Source organism: Anguilla rostrata, chromosome 6, assembly GCF_018555375.3.
Source record: "Anguilla rostrata isolate EN2019 chromosome 6, ASM1855537v3, whole genome shotgun sequence".
Taxonomy (NCBI): Eukaryota; Metazoa; Chordata; class Actinopteri; order Anguilliformes; family Anguillidae; genus Anguilla; species Anguilla rostrata.
Window position 1 is genome coordinate 6,922,393 of NC_057938.1, and position 22,144 is coordinate 6,944,536.

At 45.2% G+C, this 22,144-nt stretch overlaps 1 protein-coding gene across 2 annotated transcripts in view; it reads left to right on the forward strand.

Moving 5' to 3' along the window:
* The first annotated feature begins 2,729 nt into the window (after positions 1-2,729).
* gng12a (guanine nucleotide binding protein (G protein), gamma 12a) overlaps positions 2,730-22,144 on the forward strand; it is a 59,041-nt gene continuing 39,626 nt past the window's right edge. Inside the window, exon 1 of one of the 2 annotated variants that reach the window (XM_064341815.1) lies at positions 2,730-3,232. The gene's annotated coding sequence lies outside the window, so the exon portion shown is untranslated. Of the gene's footprint in view, positions 3,233-17,291; positions 22,081-22,144 lie in introns of those variants that run through there. The other variant, XM_064341817.1, reaches the window with a different exon arrangement.

Genomic DNA, 22,144 nt, shown 5'->3' on the forward strand with positions numbered 1-22,144 from the left:
CTTTTTCCTCAAATTGCACTAAGTATATTTACTGTGATTTTCCAAATACATATGTTTCGTTCCTAATGTGGTCAAGTGTTGCCACAACAAGAAGCTGCAGAGTTTGTTTCATTTGTGACATTCCCTCATTGTGAGCAATACATAATTTAAAAAGCTGAAGAATCGACGTGTTAACTGGCCTGGGCTGTGTATCAGTGGTGTAGTAGCGGCACCTAGTGGTGAGAACTTACAAGTAATTTTGTACATTAACTCCTCAAGTTGGGAGGGACCAGGGGCCTCACAGGGTGGTGCACAATTGCCCTGAATGTCACAGGAGGGAAGGAGGGTCTGAATCAGCATGTTTCTTCCAGTCTCACTGTGGGGAAAACTGATTCTTGTGAAATTGGGTGCTGACAGTCTGCCCTTGGCGGCGGTATGTGAAATGCACAATATGGCTCTGCCTTTGGACTGAAAGGAGTGGTAGCTGACTGGATATGCTTCAGAGGAGTGCGCTCGTTTGTCTGGACTCTCGGGAATCGGCAGTGGACATTACGGTGGTGGGATGGGTCTGCAACGGTGATTGGGCACTCAAAATTGTAAATGGAAAAAGGATTGGAAAAAACAAAAAACAAACAGAGACCTTCCATTGTGAAGACAGATGTTCCCACCACAAGGTCACTAAACTGACATGCATCCAGAATATAGATTTTATGAAAAATGTGGTTTGACCTAGGAGGGATGCAGAGGTACAAGGTGAGCACTCTCTTGGGAAGTTCTACAACTAATCAAGGGCTTGATTCGTTGTATCAGGTGTGCAAATCATTGGATCTGGCTTGGGGTCCCCGAGGAGCGGTTTGGGAACCATTGCCATGGGGAGGGGATGCTGAAGCCCCTGTTATTAAAATCTGTAATCACGTTACAGGGCAAATTGCAATAGATCAGGGCTCCCCGACCGTGTTCCTGGAGGTTTACTGTCCGGTAGGTTTTCATTTCAACCCTAATTTGGCACGGCCGATTCTTCTAGTTCGCAGCTCAACAAGATTTCCAAAACAAGATTGTGTTTTGTTAGGGTTGGAGTGAATGCCTACAGGATCTCCAGAAACAGCTGTTGGTCAGCCCTGCAGTAGTTCTGAATCCATTATATCATGACACACTAGAGAAGGGGGGCTGGCCTCTAGAGGACGTACTTAGACATGAATCTGTTCAATCTGCTCCAGTTCAGATGTAGGTCATCGGACGCTAGTAGCTCACAAACACAATACGGAGAAGTTACTACCAAGATAAGATGACCTTTTTCTGTTTCACAAGACCTTGAAGTTCAGCTGGGTAACTGAGAACCTATTACTTCTGAATGCACCTTAAGCCAGCGTGCTCTCTTTCTCCGTCCTGTTTTATTATCCGCAATGTATTCGAGTAATCGCTTATTGGAGTACCACCTCAGAACTGTTGTGTGTGTAGTTTCATCTTTCATCTCTTTATAACTACTCAGTTTAACGTGGGAATCCTCTGCATTTTCAAGAGGACTGGCAGGTGTTTCTCTTTAACTGGCAGAATTATATAGTAATTTAATACCGGTGTCTCCATGGCGAGTAGAGTTCTGCTGCCATGTCTCTTCCTCTGTCTTTTCTTAAATTTTTTTAGTCTGTCTCATCAATCCTCATTTCTGGTGCAAACCAGTTTTGCATGAAGTTTGTTTTAAACTCGGAACATTTTTAGAAGTAATATGCTTTTAGCTTAAATATGACCCATTTATGGAAGAAGAATCCAGGTACTATTTGTTCCTTGTGTTGTAACACATACAAACCAATACAAGTGCAGATTATTTTAAACTGCATAAAGCTTCAAAATCCATTTTCGACAATGAACCTATCAAGTGAATTGGCTTTACAAGGAAAATTCATAAAGCCTGTGAGTGGACTTTTTCCTCTTTGAGTGGCCCTAGGTGCCCTTATATAAACTATACTGTTTCATCCCTACCCATTGCAGTGCAATAGATTCACAGACAGTGTCCTGCTGAAAATTCCAGCTAAAAACAGCAGGGGTTCTAAAATGGTCTCTGTCGGTCATATCTGGTCCGTGGGTGGTTAAACTGGTCGAGTAAGATGGTGGCTAAACCGTCAGACTAGCAGATATAGGCTGGTCAGATTGTGAACAGTTGGTTAAATTGTCCAACCAGCCAAAACCAGTTTGACAAGCCTGGGCTGTTTTAAACTGGGATTTTCAGCAGAGTGGTGTTTGTATCACTCGGCCATCTCTCCGTACTTATTATGCTGCTGCTCTCTTCAAAGCCGATGTCTGCTCCTCAATCGGCCATTCATATCCTAATAAAGGGGATAATCAGCGTCTGCCTCAATGTATTCTTTTAGAGGTTAGCTGCCAGGTGCACAGTACAGTCCTTTTATAATGCGACAGATTTAGGGTTCCCTTGATGAAGAAGGTGGGTTTTTATTGTGACAGTTGTAAAGACGTTATGGGATAATTATTCTAAGTGGCTCTTCATGCTATAAGGCACGCTGACTGTCAGGGAGACTGCTTACTTGATGTTCACACCTGCGAAAGTTCCACCGGGTATCGCTGGCTCGTCAACTGTTAAAATGTAATTATTTTTCTATTCTAATTCTTTAATGACAGAGCTTATCAAAGATTACACACTACGTAGCATTTTTGTTATACGAAAAGGAAACCCAAACAAACAAAATCCACTTGACTCATTTGCGTAGATGCCACAAACCCTGGTCAAAAAAGTTTTATTTTTTGTTTCATTTACATACTGTCTTCAAACCGCTACAAAATAATAGCTGCAGTTTCGTAAATGCAACTGTTGACAGTTATACGGGGCTTTGTGGTTGGGGGAAATGTTGATTCAATTCACACGCATTCACAGACAGAGGGCGCCCAGGATGTGGAACAGAAAAGATGAACGGATGAAAACCTCCACCGTTCCCACCATTCCGTGTCTTTAGGCGGAGCGGAGTGAAAGGTCGTCTCTCCTGTCCAGCCGGTGAAGCGAGTACAGTTGATAGAAGTGTGAAATAAACGAGAGCATGCAACGCAGTCTGAGAAGGGCATAAATATTAAGAAAGGTTTTCAAAGAGCTCACGAACACGTTTCCAGTTTCGAAGACTGTAAGCAGCTCAAAATTGTCAGTTAAGGTGTCGAAGTACAGCTTGGTTCAAGTATCGTAAAGGTCCCTTATACCACTCTACGGGTTTACAGAAAGTCCACCAGTACTCACGGTGACGCTCTAAACCAGGTAAGTGTTCAGACGGAACAGTACGAGCTGGCTGTATTTGGAATTAAAGTGAAATAATTACAATTTTCAGTGGAACTGGATGTCAGTGGCGTTTTATCCTACTTGGTGAATGTGTTGCGCGTATACAGCAAGTGATCGAAACAATAGCTACGCGTTACGATTGTTGTGGATTAAATGTAAATATGGCCAACTCTTATGAGTAGGGACATGATACGTTTATGGCACGCCGGCCATAAACGCCAAATGCAATTTTAGACCCTTTGTTTTAGTGTTAATTTTGCAGTATATGCATTTGATAACGATGTATCACTTTAATCATGTTTTTTATTTAAGACAACAAGCAGTTGCAGTTATATACTAGGCTAAATAGTTAAATTTAGCGAACTGTGTTGGTGATAAATTATGTGCCAATTTAACAGTGTCGTTTCCGGGAGTATGCTTAGTGTCTGGAAAAATGCTCGCTAAATTGTATTTAGTCTCAGCAATAAGTAACAATGATAATTAAACATTAGCCTATAGGATATTGTGATCAGTGTGTAATTAATAACAGGAGACATCGTACATATTACTTTTGCCTCAGAGCGAATACTGGGTCTTCCTCAGAGCTATGTGGCTCGTGCCGTCCCTCATTACATTTGGATATGCATATAATAATGACAGCGAAACACTCGTTTCAACTAATGTTTGTGTCTGTGTGTGTGTGTGTGTGTGTGTGCGCGCGCGCGTGTTTTAAAGAATGTTTGCACGTATGAAACATAGAGTCATTTCAGGTCTGAGTATATGCGGTCATATTTTCATAGTCTACTTTATATGATTTAGATAGAGGTGCTGTATGAGTGGACGAGGGACAGAGGTCTCAGCTGAGTCTTGTTGAGTTTGCAGAAATAGGATGTCACCTTCTGGGCGGCAAGTTTGATTGTCCTTCAGACTGATACTGAGGCTAATCAATTTCCCTGCTGCACACCTCCCTCTGTACCTTTGCTCTCCAGTCTTTCTCTGTGTATTATTTATAGCCCCCAAGGTACTGCATTTTCTCAATGCCGCAGATCTGTTGTACCATCATCAGTGTCAAGAGTGGTGAATCCAAATTAGACGGAGGAAAAATCCAACGCAAAACGTTTTTGGGGTTTCCTTGAATTTATTTGCTTTGCGGTGGCCTCTGTTGACAAGTTTGCAACAGTTTGAGCATCTGTAATGGTGATGATGATGATGATGATGAGCTTGATTCAGGGTTCCGCCCAGGAAAACAGTTAGCAGAGGGGTGGTTGCCTAAACGACGGTAGTGTAAAGCGGCAAGCCGAGGTGTTCACGCAGCATAGCCCACACCTGACCTGGGGAACCTGGGGGAGTTTAGTTAAATAGGGCGTATTTATTGAGTCGTTCAACATAAGATTACGGAGATCTGAGTCTGAGGTTTCATTGATTTTTCTCAGCGTCTCTGCTATTAATACCTGTGAGTAATGCCTATTAATATCATGTGATTGATTGCATTTATAGCGCACTTTTCACAACCTTAAGGGTGCTTTACAGTGAAAAGGGTGAAGGGGGGGGCTTACTTACAGCCCCCACCTAAGGGACAAATGTGAGTGATGTGATCTCATAAGATGCTAAAGCAGTGGCCTTTAAAAAAAATTTAAAAAGAAGAATAAATGCCAGGGGCGAAGGTCATGACCTTGCTGTTCTGGGAAGCCGGTGACTCTGTAAGAGATGCGATCACACGGACATCATGCTGTAGTTCAGCCCTCTGTGAGGCCTGCCTGCCCTGGCTTCTTTATGCTGTCAGCTTTGATCTCCACATTCAGCTCAGTGTGACCAGCACAGAAGGGGACTGCGGGTGGTTCACCTCAGAGTGGCTCAAACTCCGGACGTCCGTCATCAATCTCCTCTTTCCCTACCGTCATACAGTAGGCGAGGGGAAAAAATGAGCAGGTTTACCGTTGAACAGATTTCATCATAAAGGTCCTCCTTTTAGTGAGATGCTGTACACTTCCGACGGAACAGGTCGATTGTATTGTTAGCCTCGAAGAAGAAGAAGTGGATTTGTATACCTTGATTAGCTATCAGCATTGTAAAGTTTCTGGCCTGCCGGTGCTCAGGCTGCTAATTAAAGCGATGTTACGGAGTCCGAGCCGTTCATGTGACAGACGCCCGGGTGCCCTCCCCTTGAGCGTGTGTACAAACAACACGACTCTTTGTGCTCCCCGAAGTTGCAAGGGGAACGGATTCCGACCGCGACTCGTATTTGGATGTCCTGACCCGCCTCCCGGGCTCGTTGAAATCCGTCACCTCTTTGAATTTCTGCGATCTTAATTATATAAAAATTTTTCTAATTATATGAATGCCCTTGACTGTCACCTTCATTCTGTTTGTAGAACAGCAGCTGTGGGTCTCCACCTCCGCCACTGAGCACGCACAGTTTGTCACAGTTGGGGGAAACTGCCTTCATTACAATACCTCCCTTCAGCTCGCCCTGTCTGTGACGATTATCATGTCTGAGAAAGTCACCCGAAGTAAAAAAGAAAGAATCACGAATGATTTTGTTTAGCTGTTTATAGTTTATCTAACTCTAAAGGCGTGATGGCCGTTACAGGTAGATAAAATATACGCTTGGGGCCTTTCGCTTGAGCATGATAATCCCAAGAATGTTGTCTTGATGTAGGCACTGCATGTCACTCATTCATTGTGGATCTGTCCCAGCTAAATGAACAAATAATGGCTTTTACCATATTATTGTCTGTCTATCTGCGGCTTGTTGTTAAGGGCTCCACGGTTAGGGGCTCACCAAGTCTCTCCGCTGTCTACTTCAGCTTGCTCTGTTTCCCCGTAGACAATGGATGAATAAGGAAACCGGGGGGTCCACAATGGCGCCGTGTTGAGCCGGCATCTGCGGCCTGGCGCGGCGTCCCGATATGAAAGGAGGGCAGTGTCTCCCTCCGCTGTGTGCGCTAACACAGAGTCGCACTGTGCGAGAGGGACACGCTGATGAGCACTGAATGTAGATTGGCGTTGGCGGCTTCGCTTTCCTCCTGCCCACTGGCAGTTTTATTTATTTATTTATTTATTTTATTCTCGGGCGGCTATGGAAAAGAAACGTCGGCGGGCGCCTGGTTTATCGATTAGCCGCAGATTCAGCGTGTCCTCATGGTTGTCCTCTGCGTGTCCGTTTTTAGTCCCCGTTGTCTTGCACATAGTTTGCAAATGACGTTAAATGTAAACGACAGGCCACAGACTCATGCCAGGTGTGATCTGTCACAGGTTTAGCACTGTTTTTACACGATCCACCGATGCTGTATTTATTTCCATCTTTATTTTACTCTAACCTGGCTGGAATTGTATTTGTTAGTGTCATTTCACAACCAAAACAGCGGAGTCTTACAATTAAAGGATAAAATGGAATTTTACAGTTTTCCTAAAAAATCTTTGTAGGTTTTGAGAGTACATGAAGCAATCATTTTGCTTATTAAAAGAATAAGTTTCATTGTAACAATATCGCAGAGAATTTGTGAACAATTTAAATTCCAGTAGACTACACAAAACATGGTGTCATTACCGACTTAATTCAAGAAAAAAAAAATCCTTTTTGGCTGGACCGCAACAGCGGGGGCCAGCCCTACAAACATGAATGTCTGTGACTGAGTGAGTGACTGAGCAAGTGATGAAGTTACGCCATTAGCCGGCCGGATCACGTGTGTCAGGTCCAGCCATATACTAGGTTTTAACCTGGTCTTGTTTAACAGTGAAGCATGTTAGCCACCAGTACCATTAGCCGCCAGTACCGCCTTTCTCTGTACGCATCTACGTCCTCTGACAGCCCAGTGTTCAATCACTATAGACCAAGCTGCTCTCAGATGCCAGGCTGGACAAGTATATCTGACAGTGAGTAAAATAAGTACAACTCAGGATGCGACAGGTTTGATTACACAGTTTCTAATTCAGTAAAGTCTCTATTGAGAGCAAATGCAGCGTACCAAAATGTTCTGCTTTAGATTTAATAGTGTGAGTGAGACTACTGGGAAATGCGTATGAAGCATCTGGAAAGATAATCATATTTGCTAAAGTGTGTCCTTCCCTGATGTACCAAGAGTTTAGCAAGGTAATTGTATAATGACTAACAAAATTGGTATTTAGAAGCTACGTGGAGATTTACCAGGTTAGAACTGGCAGTCATGGCTTTTGTTTATGAAGAGAATTGGCGAGAACAGAAGGAAAAGCAGACAAGTACACACAGTAGGTAGACTTATATAGAATGTGCTGGAGTGGTATGTTTTCTAGTGGTCTAGTACAGTCCTTCTTGTAAGCTTTGGCGAGCTAAACTTGGTACTCAGTGTCGTTTTATTTGACTCTCTGACCTTCAAGAAATTCAGGAGGTGCTCACAAGAGCAGATATCGTGGCCACTGGCCAGCCCAAAACTTGCCGTGAGATCCCTGTCTTTGTGTGGGCCTTGCCTGATTGCAGTTTGCTCGCTTTAAAACTTTAGCAGCTTCATAACAACTTTTATCAGGATACACTAGAAAACAGACATTTTATATATAATGATCAAGCTAAAATGTTCACACCATTCCAACCTGCTGTTTATCAGTGAAAGCTGTTGTTCTGTTGGCAACCATATACCTCATATCTCCCCCAAATACCATATATCTCATAGATATAACAATGTCAAACCAGTCAATGTAATGCCAACATATCTTTTTATCTGCACAAATGTGTTTTGTTTATTAATGTAGCTTCTTAGATATTCTAATCCAGGAAATCATTTTGCCATAGAGTGAATGCTATTTCCTTATCCCCCTAAGATCCGGCATCACCTGTAGGAGATGTGAGTCTTTGGTCTTAATCTCAAGAACCATATATTCTACTGTGCTGAAATGTGTTGCTCAAGGGAAATTCATTAACCATGAAATTAATAATATTTTAAAAATATTTTCACCGCAACATGTTTTTGTCTTCCAAGAGACTTGTTTTATGTCAGAAAAATGTAAATAGTTTCTGCTGGAAGTCGGGTTATAGAAAATAAGCCTTCAAAAAAAACCGTAATTTGGTTCATGTCATGCTTTGATTCAGTTTATAAACATGATTCCTGTGTGAAAATCGAAGCATCATCACAGCAGGTTTATGCCTCTTTTGAGTTAAAGCGGGAGGAATTCTGGCAATGCCGCAGAACTGGCTGAACAAGATGGCTGAACAGCATGGCTGCCATGTTGATTGACTGGCTGATTGACTGGCTGTGATGTTGATCTGATGGGGTGGGCCTGCAGCTGTTAAAGCCTGCACTGCACTTCTGTGCTTTAACTGTCCACCTGATTTGCAAGGCCTCGTGGTTACATGTGGTTAACTGGAGGGCCTTGGGTTCAGGCTTCGGGCTAGATTACACAAGTGGTTTAGAAAATGGCACCCACTGCCTCTGCTTGGCACTCATCGATAAAAAACCCGAAATTGATTCGGAGTCGCTAAGCACTGTGTGATTGAGTGGTGTCCTAGTCCCCGGGGTGAATTTGTACATCACGGTGCTTTACTCTTCGAATAGAATCAATCAATCAACTGTTTTTCATTTTTATTTTTTTATGCCGCCGTTTACAAAAAAAGTCCTCACGCAGCACTTTTCAATAGACATACAGTTTTCAGGCCATGGCTTGAGAACAGCGCAAATCGGGTACGGGCTGTTTGTGAATTGTTGGGAATGGAGGTCGAATTAGAGGCAACGGTAGATACCTCCGGCACGTACTGAGGAAGGTCATTCCAAAGCCTTCAATCTAGAAACTCCGAGGCTGCATTTTGGATCAGCCTAAAAGAGAAGACTATATACAGTTTTGACCGCTAGATAAAGTGTGGTGGCGATCTAACCTTGAAGACTCAAAATGAGCTTTTCTTCTTTGTTTAGGCACCGAAGGTATCTTTTTTGTCTTTAAATGATACAAAAAAAAGCTTCATACTCTTGGACAAAAGAATTTTACTCAAGCACGAGTGACTGATTGACTAGCTTAGTTACATTTTCATGCTCCCTTAAAAAGAAAAATCATGTTTTATGTGGTTAGGCCCCAGCTCAGAGCCATGCTGTCTACATGGCAGTATTTTAAATGTATGTTTATCTGTGAACTATAGTATATTACGGGGTGGTGTGGAGCATTCTGCCACATCATTCTGAATACAATGGTCAGGCACCACCCTAGTCTTCATATGAACTGGGAGTGGAGCCTGTGGCTGTGGTAATCCGTAGGAGGATGAAGACCGGCTGGGCCACGCCTTCTCAGCGGGCGACCACACCCACACCGGTCTCTCATGACTGAAAACCTCCAGCTCAGGTTGAGCCAGTTGAAGACGGCGGGCAGGAGCAAGCAGCGGCTCGTTCCCAGTCTCTCTCTGCATGAGCTGTGCAGTCTATATGAGCTGTGAAGTCTGTATGAGCTGTGCAATCTCCCTGCATGAGCTGTGCAGTCTGTATGGGCTGTGCAATCTTTATGAGCTATGCAGTCTCTAGTATGAGCTGTGCAGTCTTTATGAGATGTGCAGTCTCCCTGCATGAGCTGTACAGTCTCTCTGTATGAGCTGTGCAGTCTTTATGAGATGTGCAGTCTCCCTGCATGAGCTGTACAGTCTCTCTGTATGAGCTGTGCAGTCTGTACAGGCTGTGCAGTCTTTATGAGCCATGCAGTCTCTAGTATGAGCTGTGCAGTGTTTATGAGATGTGCAGTCTCTCTGCATGAGCTGTACAGTCTCTCTGCATGAGCTGTACATTCTCTCTGTATGAGCTGTGCAGTCTTTGAGATGTGCAGTCTCCCTGCATGAGCTGTGCAGTCTGTATGAGCTGTGCAGTCTTTATGAGCTGTGCAGTCTCCCTGCATGAGCTGTACAGTCTCTCTGTATGAGCTGTGACAAAAAAAGATACAAGATGTGGGAACAAATGTCTTTGCTTCTGTGAGAATGAGCCGTGTTACAGGGGACAGGCTGAGACATATCTCTCAGAAACAATGATGGACTGGTGGTTACATGTTCAGAGATAATGGCTATTAGTTAAGTAATAATCATATTTCATTTATAATCTGTCTTTTTATTTACTTAAAAAACAGAAAGTCAGAATGTGCACACCGGATGTCAGTTTATCTGTTGTACAGATAAGGCTTTTGAATTTTGACCTGGTTTCCTTTTGAAGAAGTCGAAAAGTAAAGTTTGTATAATTTTATCACCGGGCTAAAACATAATCACTGTCCATTCCTTACAGTGCAGCTTGCATGAGAAAAATATTATCCTGAGAGCACAATTCCTGCTGTCTGCCAAAATATCCAAAAAATAGAACATTCTCCGTCTCCATCAAAATGGATACCTTGGACCTGTGCCGTTGGAAGTATGAAAGTATGAATCATAAAGTACTAAAAACAAACCTTTGCTTTCCCGGGCACCCTTAATATGTTTTATATGATCATTTATTTTGTGTGAATATATCACTGGAATACTTTGCAAAATATTTTGCCAGATGGAGATTCACCAGTTCCACAGTGTGGGAAGTGTGTGTTCATGACTAGCTGTGTCATTTTGCCATGAATTGTATTTAACAGAGCTTACATTATTGTGTCGCTGCATATTGAGTCAACACAGGTCAGAACGTTTTCCGGGAAGCTCAGCTGTCCGCGTTTGTGCAGAGGCAGTTATGAAATGTTATGGTGGCGGAGGGAAAGCGACGGATTGAAAGGGCCGCTTTGTCTGATGAAACTAAACATCACGTGCTCTTCAGCATCATCATCACAGCCCCAGTTCACCGTTTGCTCCATTTCCTTCCCTTTTACAGTGTAGCTACATTACCCAATTGATTAATTTAAAGAGGCAGAAATGAATGGGTAGTAACAAAAAAAAATAAAAATAAGAAAAGGGATTTTTAACAGAATGTTTTCTGAATCTTTTTTCTGTCTGACTTATTTCGGGTCTCTTTCCCTCCGGTTTAGGTATGAAAGTTTTTGTTTTTGTCAGGATGGGTAATCGTGGGTGACGGTGAATCATTTTTAAACAGAAATTGATGCAATCGCAGTTAGTTTAGGGTGGCGGCTCCTCTGTGCAGCTCCCAAAATGGCGGCGCAGAGAAACTGCTGCCCAGCTTGAAGAATAACCCGGTAGGCGCCGCTACGGGATTGGCCTCGGCTCAAACGAGCGTTCCTGTTGAGCGTCAAACAGGCCGAGCGTCCAGGCTGCTGTCTGCTGGCGTCAGCCAGGGGAGAGAGCTCTGATGCTGGGGAGCTCGGTGGGGAGAGCCCCTGCTGCTCAACGCAAGAGGCCATCAGCTTTTTAACCAGCCCTGCCCCACACTTGCCTCGTTCTGCAGGGGGCTGCCTGCCACGGTTACCTCTGAGACCAAAGGCTGGGATTTTGCCTAGTGAGCTACCCTGCCGCCCCAAAATGCTCTTTTCAAAGGGGTGCAGTCGCACGCATAATGTAGAGGGTTCTGTTCGAATGAATGTACTCTTCGAGGCACTGTGACGTGAGCCTTTAACTCAGTTGTATTAACTCAGGCCAGAATGTGTGACTTTTCAAATACTTTTCTAAATATTTTGCCTATATTTGCCAACAACAGGCTGCAGTTATTTGTGCCTGCCCTCTTGTACCGTGTTTGTGTTAATCCATTGAGGGTAAAGCTGCATGGATAGGATTATGCAGTTGTATTATGTATAGGAGCTACTGTATGCAGTTTAGTGACTGTTGTGCATTTAATACATTCAGTAATAAACAGCTGTTTGGTGTGTGATGCAATTATCACTTCCACACTGGTGGTAGAGCTCAGGGAAGCTTTTGAAAAGGATTCCAAGATTACTGGTCAGAGTTATTGCATCATCGTGACAGGGTAACGCCCCTGTGCTCTTTTCTAGCGCAAGCTAATGGCGTGAGTCGGTTCTGGAGCCTGAGGGGGGCCTTGTCACTGCAGTGCTGGGATCAGTCACATTAATTAGAGAGGGTGTGTGTGGCGAGAGGGAGCGGTTCAGAGGTCCCGTCAGGCCACTTCTAGGCCCACCACCAATGAGCCTTTCCAGGACAGGCTGCACATTCTGTCGCCATGGCACCGATGACATCACAGGGCAGCAGCTCGGCTCTGCCTTTATTACTGAGCCACGCTAAAAAGCTCACCCCCCCCCCCCCCACACACACACACAGACACTCCTGCTGCTCGGCCTGGAGTCTGCCCGTTACATAGACTCTAACTGTGTGTGTGTGCGCGCATGCGGATGGCAGTTACGACTGTGGCCCTGAAAGGGACTGTAAAGGACAGCCAGCTTGGTAGCACAGTAGCAGGTCTCCGTGGAAGGAGGCACTTGTAGCTGTCCGTCATTGGTCACTGAAGACCCTTGGCTCCGCCTGCCTTTGTGATGCGGCTGCCAGCAGGGCCGTGTAGGGACACAGATGAGAGACTGGCTGTTTGGCACCGTCGGCTGAGTCAGTTAGTGCTTTCTGCTCATTCATGCCTCACGCTTGGCATCGTCCAGCTTGAGTCGGAGCGCCACGTCTTCCCAGGGACACTCGTGCTAATGTCACGGAACTCATTATCCCTTTAGACAGATGCAAGGCTGAGATGAGAAACAAAATATCTTTTGAATGAAAGCACAGATTCAGTCTAAACTTTGAACAGCATGCGGTCCAGCCTAAACACACTGCTACTTAGCTGGTTGTTCATTGTGATTCATGTGTTTTATTTTTTTTAATTCAGGTGCTGAATCTGTGCCTGATTTATCATTGGTTACCAACAGGTTGGCTAAATATCCTCCTAATGCCCAGCAATTCATTTTTGTCTCCTGTAGGGGACATTCTCTTGTCTCAACCTCAAAAACCATAGGTTCGATATGCTGCTATGCTGAAACCTGCACTACAAGTGACATTCAATAAAACAAAACTATATTAAAATATTTTCACTTTCAATGTTATTGTCAATGGTATTGTCAAGTACTGTGCCAAAAAAAGACAATACCCAGGAAGATATTGACTACATTGCAATTCTTTAAATAGCTTAACCTTTTCATTCCTGTTTGAGTTGTTTACTCATAGGCTAGGAATGGAGTAGATGTCTAAACAACACAAACCAGAATGAAAAGGAATGTTACATACTGTTACATAAATGGATATCTTGCCAGCCTGTTGGTTGCAGTTGTAAATCAGACACAAATTTGCCTCGTCAATGCATTTTTTTGCCCAGCAGTGATACAGGTTCTCACCTCATCTAGGACTTGATTGGTCTTTGGATCTGCTGCGCCTCTGCCATGCGCAGGTGCGGCATCCCTAGAATGCGCATTTCCCAGTTCTGCAGCTTTCGGCGCATGTGTGCATGCGGGCTGCAGTCCCGCCTAGCGGGAAAGGCTGAGCGTGACACGTGCTGCGCGAGCGAGTGCTTTCTGTGAGTATGAATGAAGCCTGAGTGAGACTGTGCGACCGCTAAGCATTGTGGGGAAACGGACGAATCGGCGCATGGAATGCAATATTCAGTTTCTGTTTCCATGTGGTGTACATAGCAGTGTTAGGCATGAGCCTTATGAAAAAATCTTATGAAAAAATGGTAGTAAACCACAAGTGTATCTTACAGAAAAAAATTATTAGGGATGGTTTAGTTTATCAATCAGTGCAGAAAATCTGTTTACCCTGTTTACTCATCCCAAATTTCAAAAGTACTCTTGAAGGTTGTTTATATTTTGTTAAAAAGACTTCATTTCATTCCCGTATCAAATGAAGAACATTTCTGAAAAGCAACTGACCATTATCTGGTTGGTTGCTTAATTATTTCACACTGTTTGACAGATAGGGTAACAAGGCATACACAGTACGCCATGGAGCAGCAGTGTGCATGAAACATTTGGCCTGAATGAATGAAAGAAGCTGCAAAGCAGGAGCATAATAAGAGTGCTGTTTTTAAACAGTGAGTACTGAAATGTCGCTCCTTGTGTGTTTGGCTTGGCTTTGTGCTTCACATACACCGTTTTCATAGCCCGGTTTTATTCGGAGCTGTTTTGACATCAGGGGCAGGTGCTGTTACAAAGCAGCACAAATGGATGTAGGTTTTCTTTTACATTTTCACATCTTCATCTAATGTTGTTGGTGAAAAGCAGGCCTCAGTAAATTAGTGTTTGTCACAAATGCGTCATTGCTCCCCCCCCCCCCCCCATTGCGTGCGATGAGCAGTGTACACTGGGGAATGAAATGTCTCCCCCTAACTGATGTGCTTGACTGATTTCTCGGTTATCATTTCATATCTTTCTCAACATTTGTGATCAGGTGCGTCAGCAAAAAAAAAAAAAAAAAAGGCGTATGAGAAGGTACTGTATAAGAACACGTCAGTACAGTGGAAAGGCAGGTGGCCGCTGCGTGTCCCTGTACGTGTGTGTGTGAGCGCTGTGCGCATACGCTCGCTGCGGTTCACACACTCCAATCTTTTTAGGTGTGAGATCACAAACACAAACATGTGATTAGAATATTCTGAGCTGAACATTCTAATGCTGATGTCACAATCACTGCCGGTAATTGAACGCAGTTCTAGAACACTGACTTAGAATTTTGAAAAAAAAGTTAATAATAAATTCCAAGGAACCTACTCTTCAAGGGGCTGAAAAGCCTCCTTCCTCCGTGAGGCCTGAAGTTTAATAAGGGGGCAGAAAAGACGCTTGCAGTCAGCATTTAGATTTTTATCATCGAGCCTGAACTCAGTCGCCTCTTTCCCTGCCTGTCTGTGGTGAAAAGAGTACAATTTGAGCGAAAGTAAGGGGTTGGGGGGGTTGGGGGGGCCGGGGGGGTGGCTTATCTGTGGAGTTTCATTGTGAGATTTTATGGCGCGTGTCTTGAGGAACAGGGCTCACGGTGCTGTGCCGGCTTTGCCGTCATCCTCCCAGCTCCCGGGCTCCTCCATATGCCAGGCCTTTTCCGCGAAATGCGGCTGAAATCGCGTTCTGTTGCAAACCCCCCCCCCCCCCCCACCTCCTCGTTTGTATTTAAAGGAGCGGGCCCTTTGGGAGAGGGGGGGGGGCCTGTTTGAGGAGGCTATTTTTGGAAGCAGGCAGTGGCGTGACGTGGGCCCTCGGTGACGCTCGCGGTGGCCACCGCCATGGAAACCGTCACGCAGAGACCCCCCGCCTGTCGCTGCGCATCTGAGCCGTCTGCCTCACACCCCCCGCCCTCCCCCCCATCCCGCCCCCACACCCATCACATGCGCAAACAGGCCTCCCAGGCCCCACCCCGTCCCTCCAAAACCCTTGTCACGCGCTGCAGTGGTGTGATGCGGGTCTGCGTGCTCCACTGTCTGGAGGCTACAGGCAGGAGACCTGCTTTTACTGGGGTCCGTGGGATGCCCCCCCCCCCTCCAGTTCCACCCCACGAAAGGGGGCCCTTCTGGGGCCGAAGCATAAGGGCCCCGGCCCCTGCTGCCCCTCAGTCACATGTACCTCCAGCTGTCTCTGATTCCTGCTGATAACACCTAATTACATTTGCCGGAGAGGCTTCTCATATTAGGTTATCTTCTAGCGGCAAGAGAGAGCAGTAAATTGGGGGGGGGGGGCCGGCGGGCGGGCGGGGCCCTATCGTGTCAAGTCACGACTCTTTACCCCCCTCCCCCAACCCCCCGCTCTCAAACCTGGACCGTCGACAGTGTAACGTGCATGCAGGTGCAGACAGAGCGGGGAATGGGGGGCGATCGGGGGGGGGGGGGGGGGGGGGGGGGGGTGGGGGGGGGGGTGGGGTTGGCGGGGGGTGTGTGGAATCTGTGACAGTCCTGCGGTGTGTGTGCTCACAGTCCTGTCCTCCTCACACTTGCTTACCGCAGACAGGGGACTAAAGCCGCGTTTCCACCAAAATTACCCGGAACTTTCAGTCCCAGGAACTACTTTACCAGGAACTAAAAGGTTCCTTCAGCCAATGGTTGTCTGCGTTTCCACCGGGGTCTAAAGTACCGCGAAGATTAGGCAAATTAGCCCACTGACGTTGTCGTCGGTCCATCTGTCATATGATTTCTTCTGTAACCCCATACTACCACCGAAGTAACCTACATTATTTTCTAATAACCGGGACAGCCCGGAGGGGTTTATTCCACTTATATACAACGGGTTACCAACAATGACTATATATGGTTACTTTTGTATTTATTGATTTTCATATATCCTCTCAAACACATTCATTAACAGCAGAAAACATGCGCACGTTGTAAACATTTTGCTGTTTTATTACTTTCTCGTCGTCAATTCCATATAGGCTAAACGCAAATTGACAAGAATAGAACGTAAACTCGGACTTGCGTGAAAATGTAAATTAGTAGTGGTACAGCCACCGTTTGCTTTCCTTCGAAGTTACTGCTAGCCGAGCAGCGAAGTGTGCCCTCCAGATGCGAACCATGCACCATAAATGAGTCCATAGTCTTCCTGGTCTTTTCGTGGAATTGAAAAATGGCAGTAAAATTGAGTAAAATTACGGCAGTCTGAAAAAGCTAAAGGGAAGATTACTAAGAATTAAGTGTTATTTTCTGTACGATAAAAATGCGAAGGTATTCTTCAGTTTGGTTTACAGCATCAACAATGAAAATCCAGAAATATCGCAACCCACTTTAACTGTTGAAACGTTTTGAGTCAATATAGCAACGGCTAACTAGAAAAACGAATACTAAAGCAAGAAAAGAACAGAAGAGCACACGTTATAATTCCAAGACGTTGACAGGCTATAACCAAAAGTAGGCTACTGCGCCGCATAACATACAAGTTTGATTTGAAGTTATTATGAAAATAAATTGGTTTGCCGCTGCATATTTTCAAACATGGCGGGTAATGGCGGAAAATAAATACAACACAAATGCTACGAGTACTCGACCAATCAGAAATGTTCAGCGCTGCAAGCTCCACCCAAAAGGTTCCTGTACTTTCGGAAAGTACTACCCCCCGAGCAGGAACGTTTTGGGGGGTAAAACAAAGCCCCCAGAACTAAATTTAGACCCTAGTTCCTGCGGTGGAAACGCACTGAGTTCCTCAAAAGGTTCCTAGTTCCGGGGTATAGTTCCTGCGGTGGAAACGCGGCTTAACAGCCCCCCCTGACCGGCCCCCCAGTCCTCACACCTCTGCACCACAGCGGTGTCCTCAGGCCTGCTTAATGTGGGAACGCATTTTCTCTCACGTCTTGTGTGGCCCCATATAGGGTCAAATGTGGAGTTAAAATATCTAATGTGTCAAAAACCGCTGTGAGTACACTTCAGCTAGTGGAGGGGGAGGGTGTTTACCTCACTGGTTCTTGGGGGTTCAAGCCTGGTTTCTGCCCAGTTTCCCTTCTGTTTCTCTGTAAAGCATCTTTGTGACAGTTCTCTGTAAACTAAGATAAGATAGTTCGTTTACTGTCATTCCTTCTCCTTACAGGTTATGCAAAGAGTAGAACGAAATATAGTGCCCCTGGGGCCATAGTGCAATACTATGAAAGCTCTATACAAAATGAATTGAATTGAAGAGCACGTGACAAGCCGTGTTTAATTTTACTGGTGCAAATGCACACTATATACAGCATGTTATTTCTGTCATATTTACCCTGCGACTCACCGCAAGCTCACCTACGCTCCCCTGGGCACAGCAGTGACGTCGTGCCACCAGTCCAAACTCTTCCGGAGGGTTCTGCAGGGAGAGTTCGGCCTCTCCGTCCGTCCCGAACAGCCGTCCTCAGTACCGCCCCCGGTCTCCCGCGTGGAGATGGGGCCCGGGTCGTGTCCCCGGCCTGCGGGGGGCTCCTGCAGCGGGACGCGGCGGCGGCAGCCGCGGTGGGTGACCTCCTGGGTGACGTCAGACGGCGGCGAAGGACGGATGACGTCCCACCGTCCCCAAGGACACCGTCGCTGGGCCGTTACGGGGGGGGGGGGGGGGTTATTTATAGAAGCACCGCACCACCCTGTCCAGGACCGGCCTTCTGCCCGTTACTCGCCCTCTGTCACCTCATCCGATGCACAGAGGTCACGGATTCAGGGTCCAGCAAACGCACCGTTTCATGTCTCCCGTCCATTTGAGGCTCTTTTAAATCCATTTTTTTATCTTTCGTAGTGTGAAGGTAACATAATTGGTGAACAAATTTTAAAGCGCAGTTCCTCTTTTCTATAATTTTAGAGGGCTATAAGGAAAGGTGGAGACGGTGGTACCTGCTGGTATTTTTAGAGCGGAGATTTTGATGGATGCGGGATGCAACAGCCTCGAATGATTGGTCCAGAAGCGTGAAGCGGTGTAAGCGCTGGCCATCCGTGTTTAGAGACGCGTGTTCAGAGATCGGCGCCCGGCGGAGGCTGGGGGTAAAGAAAATGGCTTTTTAATGCTTTTACCGAATCTTCATAATCGCCCTTCTGCTTTCACTGCTGGAAGCGTGCAGCCGACCAGCAACATCATTTCATGAAGGGAAAGCATCTAATGTAACTCAAGTCCTGGGGTGCGTGGCGGTGATGCTTTAAGGGTATTTCTTTTAATTTAATATTACTGGAGAAAATACGACCGGTGAAATGATACAGACAGAGATGCCACTGAATGTGACAGGCCCTGAAATATCACACAGCAGGCCTAAAAAGAGACCGCTGGAGTTGTACTGCCCGTGATGTCAGAGCTTAACATTGCATCACTGTCATCGTTCGTCTGAACTGGTGAATTGATTCAGGTTGAGCTGTATTGATCTCGTCCACCAGTGTACCGCAGCTCTCAACCCGGATGTCTCCGCAGGTATAAAGCAGCCCGTGACAAATGTTACTGATGGCTCGCAAACATATTTAACCGTCGCACAGTTTCTCCCTTTAGTCACTCATTGACGGAGTACAGTTAGACTGAGATTAGGGCTGACCTGAGAAGTACTGACTGCTGGAGCTGCTATGGGAATGGGTTGAGGGACGGCCATTTTGTCAAATTCTCAGCTGGACCTTCGTATGGGGCCCTTGTAATCTGTGAACTCAAGAAGCAGGCCATGGTCACATATTGAATGGCCAGAGAACAGATTCCCACGGTTTTTTTTATCAAGGTGGTGTTATGACCTCATGCTCAATACGGCACTTGGCGTGAGGGACTTTAGTTTCTCTTTAGCTTTCTGGATGGTCTTAACCTGAATTCTTTGGCATGCTAATCCTTCCAGCAAATTGGAACATTGAAACAAGTGACATGAATAGTTGATTTTAGTTGTTTACAATATGCATGTAGTTTACCTTAAAAAGGTGGATCTTACCCAGCTGATTATACTGTGTAATACTGAAAGTAATGTGTAATTCTGAAAGAACTCAAAGGTGATGTGTTCAAAAAAAACTACCTGTTACCAGAAGCATGCGGCTGGCTCAGGTAGAAGGGTCATAAATACAAGGAACACAAGCTGACAGCGGAGCTCATAAAGTTATGAGGGCTCATCGAGTTTGTCCATTAACAAAGTTATGGAAATTGAAGTCTCAGGGTGTTGGCGGTTATGGATGGCAGTTGGCGTGACTCCAGCGATATGCCGGAGGTTTGTGTGCCACAGAGTGATTACAGGGCTGCAGTGAACTGTTTGTGTGGCCTCAGTCAGAATCAATGTTTTTCTGACAGAACACAAAAAAAAATGCAGGCCCAGCCTATTAAAATGAAATCACACTGACTGGCGGTTGTTTTTTTCAGGGCCTGCGTGCCGATTGGCTGGCGGCTGGCAGCTTCCTGCCTTTGTGGTCAGCGGTGATGTGACATGTAAAACACAATAGTGAAGTGCCGTTGTGCTGCCTGTGGTTAATGTGTGCTTTTGTTTACTGTGTCGCAGAGTTTCTGTGAACTTGTTTGCCAAACATTTATCGTGATGTTATCTTTTTTCAAAAGAAGCAAACTAGCACCATGGGCGTAAAAAAGCCAGCTATAGGGATGTTCTCAGCCTGAGAAAAAAAAAGGTACAAAAAAGTGCTTTAAAAGGTAAACTACATGGCCAAAAATATGTGGACACCCAAACATCACACCCATATGTGCTTGTTAAACATCTCATTCCAAAACCATGGGCATTAATATGGAGTTGGTTCCCCCTTTGCTGTTGTAACAGCCTCAACTCTTCTCTTGCTTTCCACTAGATTTTGGAACACGGCTGTGGGGATTTGCTTCCATTCAGCCACAACAGCATTAGTGAGGTTGGGCACTGATGTTGGGCGATAAGGCTGGCTCGCAGTAGGCGTTCCATTTCATCCCAAAGGTGCTCGATGGGTCAAGTTCTTCCACACTAAACTCGCCAAACCATTTCTTTATCTGCTTCAGCACTCGCCGGTCCCGTTCTGTGAGCTTGTGTGGCCTGCCGCTTCGAAGCTGAGCCGTTGTTGCTACTAGACATTTCCACTTCACAATGACAGCACGTACAGTTGACCAGGGCAGCTCTAGCTCTGTGCTTGATGAACTGACTTGTTGAAAATGTAGCATCATATGACAGTGCCACGTTGAAAGTCTCTTCAGTACAACCCATTCTACTGCCAATGTTTGTCTATGGAGATGACTATGCTGCATTTTATGCACCTGTTAGCAATGGGTGTGGCTGAAGTAGCCGAACCTACTAATTAGACGGCGTGTCCACATACTTTTGGCCATGTAGTGTATTAGCACTCTTGTCACTGGTGTGGTACCCTATAGGTACATAAAATTGTACCCCTAGCCTGCGATACCAAAATCATTTGCACCTTTTTTGCATATAAATGGCAGGTGTACCCCAATGAAAACATTATTGTACTTTCAGCTTACATTTGGGAAATTTGTTCCATAAAGAACAAAAAATGTACCTCTACTGTAACTTTATTTCTGACTGTGCTGGGAGAAAATAAAATGTAGGCTAAATTAATCTTGACGTGTCAATACCTTGGTGTGTGCCCAATTGAGTAAAAACACATTCCTCAGGGGTTCTTTTTCCAGTTAATGAAATTCAGTCCAATTATATGCTCGTTTACGTCATACGACAGTTGGAAGTTAAATGACTTCAAATTTTCTAGAGAGCATGCTGGGTGCCATTTAAGTGCCCCCATTTATTTAAATGGTTTAGGAGCTAAATTTGTGATTAGTGGTGCGTCAACCTTTTGATTAAATCTGCGGATGAGCAACAGGAGTTTGTCCTCAGGTAGCTACCATGCTTCATAGCAGAACGAACCCTATTCCTTCTTGCTGTGGCTTTTGTTTGGTTTGTTGGATTTCAAACGTTAGTAAAATTGCCTTATTTTGTGGCTGCTGGGCCTGCATGTCACCATGGATACCATGCTCCTCCTGGGCAATGGGGAACAGTGTTTCCATGACCGTTTTGGAATAGTTTTAAGTAGAGCTGGCTCCTAGTAGCACAGAGAGCAGACAGTCTGCGGTCTAAATAGCAGTGTGAAGGGGGCCATCACAAACATGGGACGGGAAGGAGAGTTGCATACTGTAACATGCTGCCTAGCAACTGCTAGACATAATAGGTAGCCTAATAATAGTTTTGTGTAGCTTGTGTTTTTCCTATAAAATATCACTGCTATGTTGAAAGGACGCAATGTTTGTGTGCTTCTGTGAGTTTGCGTTGGCAATAGACTCAAATGGGATATCCTAGCCTACAGTTCGGGTTCAGCCCATCTGTGTAATGAGTTTGACTAGCTAACGAACTTCAGTGCTCAATGGATAAGGGAAACGTCAGTGGAATCCACAGGGCCAGCGTTTTATGCCGTTACAGCTTTGAACAGTGCTGCTGTGACTCAGCTGTCGATGTGTGCGCTTTCACTTGGGTGCGTGTTTAACGATGTGACGCGTTTGCCGTGAATGTAAGCTGACACAACTGTGGTTGAACTGGAACATTTCCTCACTAAGTGTTTGGCTACAGGCCTACTGATATAATTATCCGTTGTCTCTTTTTGGTTTATATTGTTTATGGAGCAGCTGTTATCACAAGACACACAGAGGTAAGCTATGTATTCCGCTAAATCTAAACCATTACTTTGCGGATTTTAGGATTTTGCAGGTCGC